The sequence below is a fragment of the Chelonia mydas genome, chromosome 1, assembly GCF_015237465.2.
Source record: "Chelonia mydas isolate rCheMyd1 chromosome 1, rCheMyd1.pri.v2, whole genome shotgun sequence".
NCBI classification, from domain to species: domain Eukaryota; kingdom Metazoa; phylum Chordata; order Testudines; family Cheloniidae; genus Chelonia; species Chelonia mydas.
The window spans coordinates 119,960,883-119,971,072 of NC_057849.1; positions in this window are offsets into that span (position 1 = coordinate 119,960,883).

The following is a 10,190-nucleotide window of genomic DNA, read 5'->3' on the forward strand; positions in this document are numbered from 1 at the left end:
AACACAGAAGGAAGCTGATGGCAATACAGGGGTCAATTCAATTCTCCGGTGGTGAGAAAGGAGTAGCTCTGCTATGTGCAGTGAAGTGTAAGGCGTACTAAACATTCACTACCAAGAGGCTCATTTATGCAGCCTGTAGCTCATCTTGGAGGAGGAGGAATTTGGGATATCAGAGTGAGGTGACCTTGCTGGTGAGCATGGCCAATTCCCCTAGGACATGACACTAAGAAGACCAATCAAAAGTGATCCTGCAAAGGATGGCATCTAGCCAAACAAGCTCTGAAATAACCCCGACTCTAGGAAAGCTGGATGAATAGTGTGTGCTAAGATGTAACAGCACAGGTAGCTATATCAAATATGGAGGCAAATACTGACAGGTGTGAGACTAACTAAGAGCCAGAGAGCAGACCTTATGCACTGTAAACATGCAGCTACCTCCCCCAAATGTACTGAAGGGTGAACAGCCGACTGCAAGGGCCAAGAAGAGCGTGAACTGCTTCTCCACAGCAGGGCAAGCAGGAGCCCTGGAGGCACTGCATGAGCTGCTATCAATGTTCACTGGCAAAAGTCATCCTGTAGGATATCATAGTGTTATAGTGCCACATAAACTGCAGGGAGCACTGAGTGGTATTCTCCTAGCACCAACATGTGGCAGGCAAGGGAGGACAGTGACTCAAGGGCAGGCGAGGTGGTTGCACCTGCAGATCCTGCAATGGGTAAAATGTCGTAGACAAGTGAGCAAACCCAGCTAACAACCTGCTGATCATTACTGTGCTGTGAGCAGCTGCAGGCACTGCTACTCATTACACGCACACACACATCCCTGGGCAGCATTTGCCCCATAAGGAGCTGTACTGACAGAAGTAAAGCCACTGCCTCTGGGTTGAGCCCCTGATATGCCCCTCATGGTGCAAAGTGGAAGGTGCATATGGGAAGAAATTACCCCCCTGATCTCCCCACCAGTGGGCCCCGTGCAAGAAGGCATAGCTGTAGGACCAGGAAAACTAGAGTGTGTGTTGCAACCTTCACCCAAGGGCCTGGCCAGCTGAAATCACCACAGTAGGTATTAAACAATATCAGCAGGGAAAGCTACTATACGCACCAGTATCATCCACAGAGCAAAAGAAGAGGCTGACTCTGCTACATTCAGGAGTCCAGAACAAAACGGCACTGCAAGAAGGTCCTGTATTAACATTGGGGGGGGAGGGAGGGAGAAGAGAAAGGGGATTTTACAATTTGCTTTGGACTGAGGGAAACTGCTGAAAGAGCACATTAATGTGACACAGAAATTAACAGAACCAGCGTGCAGCCTGACCGTCTCAGACATGTATGGCTGGCTCTCTGCCACATAGTCATCAGGTGTCACGACTACCCCTCCAGCTATGCCTGGACAGTTCTCACGGGCATTGTCACCAGGGGAAGATCGGGTGATGCTGCCTGGCTAGGCGACTCACAGGATGTTGCCCCTGGTCCAGTTGTGCCCTGGTGAGACAAGCTGCACAGCCTGGTGCTACTCATGGCGGCGACTGTACTGGGTTTGGAAAGGCCTCTTTCACCCTCACAAGCGCTCGGCCTCAGAGAGGAGCTAAATGTCATTCAACAGATTCAGATGGATGTGGACACCAGCTGGCCTGTGTCCACCTGGTTTCCCACAGTTTGCTCACATGTCATCCAAAGGCCTTTGGTCAGAGATTGTGCTCCGTCTGCAGCTCGCCTCTGGAGTTCAGGGCTAACAGCAGCCTCATGGGAATGGCGCCTGCCGTTCTCTATGGAAAGCTCTCTATGTACCTTCTATCCACGTGCTGCTCTGTTACACACCACAGGCAATGGCCCTTGCTTCTAGGGCATTGGTTTAGTCCGGCTAATCGCTGTCTGGCTGCTCTTTTATCCCCTACCCTCCTACGTGACCATGCTGTGCCTGGTATTCCAGCTTGTGGCTTTGGCATGTGCCGGAACCCTGACCTTCGGTCTTTGTTACGCCTAATTTGCACTTCGGGACTTCTCACTTTTCATCATGTGCTGACACCAAAGTGCTTGTCAGCACACAGGATCTGGATGAGTGGGTTCAGAGCCCTTTTGTGCAAGCGCAGTTACTTCACTCTTTGTTGGAAAGCAGTACCAATATCAATGCATTTTTCAACTCCTGCAGGCCTTACCCAGACACTTTGCCTGCATATCTCTGCACTTAATGGAAGCCCATCTGTTCCCCATTTCAGGTGCTGCCACCTATATGCAGTCAGACAGACCAGGAGGTGGGGACTTTTTCCAGCTAGCTGATAGGTAGGAGACCAGTTTTCATCACTCAAAAAACAAAACAGTCACTACAGGCATCCTTATTAGCAATTTCAGTAGAGACACCGAAGATTTAATCATCACTTAGGAGTGAGCTCCCCAAGACAAGGGTGAGGCACTTGGATGGGGCAATGTGGGGCAATTCCATTGTAATTGTGTATTCTGCACCTGCTCTGTAGGTAAGTAGAAGACCTCAGATTTCCTGTCACTACAGCTCTTTTCATGATCTCTAAAAATTCATTTTAAAAGAAGTCCCCAAAAATGCAGGTGGAAACCAGCATAGAAAAGAATGCTCATCACAAATACTGTAAAAGTTTCAAGATTTGCAAGGCTTGAAGTCTTCTTAAAAGGTGGAAAGCCTCTTTGTGCCACAGACACACATTTTCATGTGTGGATTTTCCTCAATGTTAAGTTCAGAAAGCAAATTGAACTGCTCCATCAGTGATCACCTTTCCCATGTGTCTAATGGCTTCCCACTGCTCCAGTCCATCTCTAGTTTTATTGCACAATGTGAAATGTTATAACTAATTTGTTTGTAAAGTGTTGTGTTGAAACACGTATCTCACTCTCAGTGTAGCACTTTGTTCTTGATAATAAGGGGCTTTTAAATCAGTGCATTAAGAATAGAGAGGTTACGCTGAACCCTGCCTTTAACAATTCAAGTTTTTAGAATGATTGAAGTATTTTGTACATTGGTAGCTTTTAAAGTTGTTTCTTTGTGCCATGTACATAATTATAGTTTTATTCGTGTATTTTATAATCATTCTAATTTAATGTATTTAGAGTAAATAAACACTATTTTATGAGTAATTCAGACTCCAATTGTGCTTGTTTTATATAAATGAATACTGGGCAAACAATTCGCTGCTATGGACCAAACAGGCTTTGTACGTGTTAGAAATTTTTGACGATTCTTACAACAGAACCTGATTTATAAACATGCGTATGTGACAAGATTTAAAATCTTTCTCACAGGAAGCACTTGCAGAATGGAGTATAAGAATGGGATATTCAGATATGCTCGTTGTTGGCCTAACTCAGCTCCCATTGAAGCCACTGCTAAAATTCCCATTGATTTCAGTTGAGCTCTTTTGAAAAGCCCATCCTTACTTAGGGCACGGCTGATGCTCCCAACCTCACCCATGCTTTCTGAAGAGGTAGAATGGACAGACAAATGGAATCTCATTCTCAGAAGGGCTCAGAAAAATTCTCAGAAAAATAATTGCATGTTACAAGGAACATAAATTAGGAAAATGTCAATCATATGATCCAGATGTTAGCTCATTTCAGCATTTTGATACATTCCAGTTTTTGATCCAAAACTCAAACTCACTTATCATACGAAATGTGTCTCAGTCTACTGTATATTTAGGTTGCATTATGCACACCTCGCTTAAACTCAAGGTATAATCCAATGTCCTTTGAGGCCAATGTGATATGGAAAAGATAAAACAAAACTATGTGTATATTTCAAAGTATTTTATTCTTCCACATTAAATGAGAGGGCACTGTATTATGAGGTTTTACCGATGTAAGCAGAGTCAGGATGAGCTCCACCCTGACATCTGGTGGTGAGGTGTGGCAAGTTGTGGAAAGAACTTCAGGGGCTTATATCATTTGCATAGGCACACCCACCCCGCCTAGAATGAGGCCATAGCTGCCCAAATGGTCACTTTGGCTGCTGTGGGATCCCCAGTGTCTCTGTTATGGGGCAGGAAGAATAAATTGTTATTACCCTGATTATGGGAACTGTGCTTGGAACTGTACTGGGCCTTTTGTTATGATGGAGGGACTCGCCATCAACTAAGTAGCACTCGCTAGGCAAGGGACATGGGTTCCAAAACTCTGTCAATTGAGAGAGGCTGGGGACAGGTATTAATACTTGGTGGTATGGGCCCCTGGGTGAGGGCCTTACATGCTAGTTGCACTTCCTCCTCTCTCCACTGTGGAATATCAGAGGTAATTTTGATTCTATTAGGAGTCTAGTTACAGGCTGCTGAGCTGAATTCACTTTGGGCTAATGGTGCACCAACACTGAGGCTCCCCTACTACAAGCTGAAATCACAAAAGAGCTAAACGTACTAAGAGCTGAAATCACTGAGTGTTGTGTTAAGTAGTGGAGGAGCCTGAAGATATATGGTGGAGCAGTTTGCGGGACAGCGAGCCGAGTGGCTGGTGGAGCAGACCAGTTTGCAGGACGGCGAGCCGAGTGGCTGGTGGAGCAGAGCAGTTTGTTGGATGCCTAGAGCAGCTCATGGGGCGGCTGGCAGAGTGGAGCCCCATGGAGAGGTGGAGCTATCAGCTTTGGACCATGTAAGGTGCCCCTTAAACTCCCCCCCATCTCCACCCAGGTTGGGAGGTAAAACTCTGCAGATAAACTTTCGAACTCTGGGGCTGCCCTGATCAGGGACAGAGACTTTTGGGTCGTTGGACTTTTGGGACTTTGGGTGATTTTGGGTTGCTGGACTCAAGAATCAAAGGGAAAGGACATGCCCCAATTTGCTTGGGGTGGGTTTTTTGCTCATGGGTTGTGTTATGAATCCTGTTGGTGGTGTTTCCACAACATAATGCCACATTGTTTCTCTCTGTTACTAAAAGGCTTTTTGCTACACTCAGACTCCGTGCTTGCGAGAGGGGAAGTATTGCCTCTTGGAGGCGCCCAGCGGGGCTGGTATATATTTGTCCCAGGTCACTGGGTGGGGGCTCGAGCCGGTTTTGCATTGTATTATTGGAATGGAACCCCTAGATACTGAACCCGGCCCTTGTTGCTGCCAACTCTGATGGGCAGAAGGGTTACACCAAGAAATATTTCTCTGTATCCATGCTTTTTTCCTATAAGGTGTCATATTAGCAGCAAGTTAATAACATTCTGTCAGCACATTACATTGACTATTATAAGAAAGTGAGAGAGTACACCAAGGTAGGTACAAAGGTCTTGAAAACCCTCACAAAGGTTCAGAATGCAATTTCCTTAGTGTCATCATTACCTTGCTATATTGTTGTTGAAATTCAGACAACATGGAATTGATGAAGGCTCAAGTCACATTGCTATGTTCATGCTATGTCTCTTCTTCCTTATTCTCAGATTTATTGGATGATCTAAGAAAGATAGGAAATACGATGCTATCCTTTTAGTCAATGGGCTGTGGACTTTGGCAGTTCCAAAACCATATGCTCACTTTTCTGTAGAGACTGTCGTTCAAAGAGGCAGTTTTCTCTATGTACTGAAACCAATTGAAAATAATCATGCAGCAGACATAGGGCAGCACTGCTGCTGGGATGTGCATCTCAGTCTTTATTGGTTCGATATAAACATTTCTCCTTCCTATGTTTATTTTAGTGCTCTAAAACAAAGCAACCATGTTCCCTCTTTATGCAGTTAGAGGCCCCTTACCAGTAAAATGGACATTGTAGGACAAAGGTTGCCACCCCAGTCACTTCTCCCTCTAGGTTCTCTTTTCCCACTCTCTTCTCCTTTCTGTGATGAGACCAGCTATTCACATACCCTGATGTGTCAATTCATAGGCTGATAAAGTCTTCTTGTCCTGATTAACTAAACCAGAAGCCCTGCTGCTATCCATGAGCCACACTGAGGAGAATGGAACACTTGTAAAGTACTTAGGCAGTAATTCCTCTCAGAAACCCAAAAGACACAGTTAGAGCTGCACTGGCAGTTACACCCTTTCCACCTGGATCCCTGGAAGCAATAATTGATTTCCTTGCTTTCCCTGGTACCCTGAAAACATCACTGCAATGATTACAAGGCAAATGACTCATGAAAGGAAGCCTGGTGAGGGGAAGGTTTCTCCAGTGATTGGAGCACTAGCTTGGGGTTTGGTTCAATTCCCTGTTCTGACATAGACTTCCTGGATAAGCTTGGGGAAGTCGGTTGGGTTTCTCTGCTTCTGTTCCACATCTGTAGCACTTCCCCCCTCACAGGGGTTTTGTGAAGATAAATACATTAAGACTGTGAGGCACTCAGGTACCATGGTAATAGGGATCATATAAGTACCATAGACGGTGTTAGGTTTTACCCTTCTTGAGTCCTGAAAGGTCTGTACACAATGACAGTGCATTTGTGTCATCATATCAATCACTGATTGCACAAAAGATCCAGGGCACCTTAAATAAGAAATGATATGGCATGGTTTCCAAGCAAGGGCTCTTCTCAGCAGCTTTATAATATCTTTACATTTAATATGGTTTAATTTACAAAATCTCTTTGCACCGAGAAATGGTAGAAAGTTATTTGAAGGCAAATGATGCTCAGATTGAAACTGTGCAACTCTGCTCCATCATTAATTTAAAGACAACATATTCTGTGCTGAATAGTGTGGAAAGGAATAAATGCACTGTAAGTAGCTTGGGCCACACGCCAAATGATGCTACAGCACAAACAATTCCGCCTCTGAAGTGCTTAGATACCATGGACATTAATGACACAGAAATACCAATAACAAAATCAGTCCAGTTTCTTAAACAAGATGACCCCTTAACCCTCCTTATGATGCACATTTGGAGAAAATGGTGAGTGGTTAAGCAAAAAAATGTCAGCCCTAGTCTAAAAGCTGTGAATTAATGAGCCTATAATAGTTTGTGTGTCCTCTTTTTTATATGGTTTTTCAAATTGTAGTGAGTGCTGGTTCAAGGTCCCCAGCTGACAGGGGACTGAAGTCATCGAGTTATCTACAGAAGAGGTACAGCACAAGTAAAGGTAGTGCAACTTACACAGATCTTCAAGCCCAGCCCTGGGGATTTATTTGTGATTGGGTACAAGCATAGGCAGAGTTGCGGGGGGGGGGGGTAGGGGTGGCGCAAGAGAAGGCATCCCCCCCACCCAAAAAAAATAAACAACCTGCAAGCCTCAAGGGCAGGCAGCCGGAGTGTGCAATGCAATGAGTTCTGCAGAGGAGACAGGAGACTTGCTGCTCCCAGTTTGCGCCCCTGAGGCAGGGAGTCAGAATTTTGTTTATAAACAGAGTGATTAAGTAAGAAGGGGCTGTTGTTAGGATATTTCCTAAAGTTAAATGATCTGTTCCAAGCTTGGTGACCTGCAAAATTAAGTAGCCTAAATGATAGAAAGTAATTGTAGATTTTGCTACAATTATTTCAATTGTTGTATTCAAGGAGTGATAACAAAGTTACTAATATCTTTCTTTGAGAAGATAAATGATGTTTTAGACAAAGGAAATGCAGACGATCTAATCTACCTGGATGTCAGTAAGGCATTTAATACAGTTCCACATGGGAAATTATTAGTTAACTTGGAGAAGATGGGGATTAATATGAGCCTGAATGGTGGGGATCTGTTATCGACCACCTGACCACGACAGTGATAGTGACGATGAAATGCTAAGGGAGATTAGAGAGGCTATCAAAATAAAAAACTCAACAATAGTGGGGGATTTCAATTATCACAATATTGACTGGGTACATGTCACCTCAGGATGAAATGCAGAGACAAAATTTCTCGATACTTTAAATGACTGCTTCTTGGAGCAGCTGGTACAGGAACCCACAAGGGGAGAGGCAACTCTCGATCTAGTCCTGAGCGGAGCACAGGATCTGGTCCAAGAGGTAACTATAACAGAACCGCTTGAAATAATGACCATAATATATTAACGTTTAACATTCCTGTGGTGGGAAGAACCTCAACAGCCCAACACTGTGGCATTTAATTTCAGAAAGGAGAACTAAGCAAACATGAGGAGGTTAGTTAACAGAAATTAAAAGGTACAGTGACTAGAGTGAAATCCCTGCAAGCTGCATGGACACTTTTCAAAGACACCATAATAGAGGCTCAACTTAAATGTATACCCCAAATTTAAAAACACAGTAAAAGAACTAAAAAAGAGCCACCGTAGCTTAACAACCATGTAAAAGAAGCAGTGAGAGATAAAAAAGCATCTTTGAAAAAGTGGAAGTCAAATCCTAGTGAGGTAAATAGAAAGGAGCATAAACACTGCCAAATTAAATGTAAAAATGTAATAAGAAAAGCCAAAAAGGAGTTTGAAGAACAGCTAGCCAAAAACTCAAAAGGTAATAAAAAAATTTTAAGTACATCAGAAGCAGGAAGCCTGCTAAACAAACAGTGGGGACCCTGGATGATCGAGATACAAAAGGAGCACTTAAAGATGATGAAGTCATTGCAGGGAAACTAAATGAATTGTTTGCTTCAGTCTTCATGGCTGAGGATGTTAGGGAGATTCCCAAACCTGAGCCGTCTTCTGTAAGGTGACAAATCTGAGGAATTGTCACAGATTGAAGTATCACTAGAGAAGGTTTTGGAATTAATTGAGAAACTTAACAGTAACAAGTCACCGGGACCAGATGGCATTCACCCAAGAGTTCTGAAAGAACTCAAATGTGAAATTGCAGCACTATTAACTATGGTTTGTAACCTGTCCTTTAAACCAGCTTCTGTACCCAATGACTGGAAAATAGCTAACGTAACGCCAATATTTAAGAAGGGCTCTAGAGGTGATCCTGGCAATTACAGACCAGTAAGTCTAATGTCAGTACCGGGCAAATAAGTTGAAACAGAATAAAATTGTCAGACACATAGAAGAACATAAATTGTTGCGCAAAAGTCAATGTGGTTTCTGTAAAGGGAGATCATGTCTTACTAATCTATTAGAGTTCTTTGAGGGGGTCAACAAACATGTGGACAAGGGGGATCCAGTGGACATAGTGTACTTAGATTTCCAGAAAGCCTTTGTCAAGGTCCCTCACCAAAGGCTCTTACGTAAATTAAGTTGTCATGGGATAAGAGGGAAGATCCTTTCATGGATTGAGAACTGGTTAAAAGACAGGGAACAAAGGGTAGGAATAAATGGTAAATTTTTCAAAATGGAGAGGGGTAACTAGTGTTTACTGGGGCCAGTCCTGGGACCAATCCTATTCAACTTATTCATAAATGATCTGGAGAAAGGGGTAAACAGTGAGGTGGCAAAGTTTGTAGATGATACTAAACTGTTCAAGATAGTTAAGACCAAAGCAGACTGTGAAGAACTTCAAAAAGATCTCAGTGATTGGGCAACAAAATGGCAAATGAAATTTAATGTGGATAAATGTAAAGTAATGCACATTGGAAAAAATAATCCCAACTATACATACAATATGATGGGGGCTATTTGCTACAACTAATCAGCAGAAAGATCTTGGAGTCATCATGGATAGTTCTCTAAAGACGTCCACACAGTGTGCAGCGGCAGTCAAAAAAGCAAATGGGATGTTAGGAATCATTAAAAAAGGGATAGAAAATAAGAGGGAGAATATTGTATTGCCCTTATATAAATCCATGGTACGCCCACATCTTGAATACTGCATACAGATGTGGTTCCCTCATCTCAAAAAAGATATACTGGCATTAGAAAAAGTTCAAAAAAGGGCAACTAAAATGATTAGGGGTTTGGAACGGGTCCCATATGAGGAGAGATTAAAGAGGCTAGGACTTTTCAGCTTGGAAAAGAGAGGACTAAGGGGGGATATGATAGAGGTATATAAAATCATCAGTGGTGTGGAGAAAGTGAACAAGGAAAAGTTATTTACTTGTTCCCATAATATAAGAACTAGGAGCCTCCAAATGAAATTAATGGGCAGCAGGTTTAAAACAAATAAAAGGAAGTTCTTCTTCACACAGCACACAGTCAACCTGTGGAACTCCTTGCCTCAGGAGGGTGTGAAGGCTAGGACTATAACAGGGTTTAAAAGAGAACTGGATAAATTCATGGAGGTTAAGTCCATTAATGGCTATTAGCCAGGATGAGTAAGGAATGGTGTCCCTAGCCACTGTTTGTGAGAGGGTGGAGATGGATGGCAGAAGAGAGATCACTTGATCATTACCTGTTAGGTTCACTCCCTCTGGGGCACCTGGCATTGGCCACTGTCGGCAGACA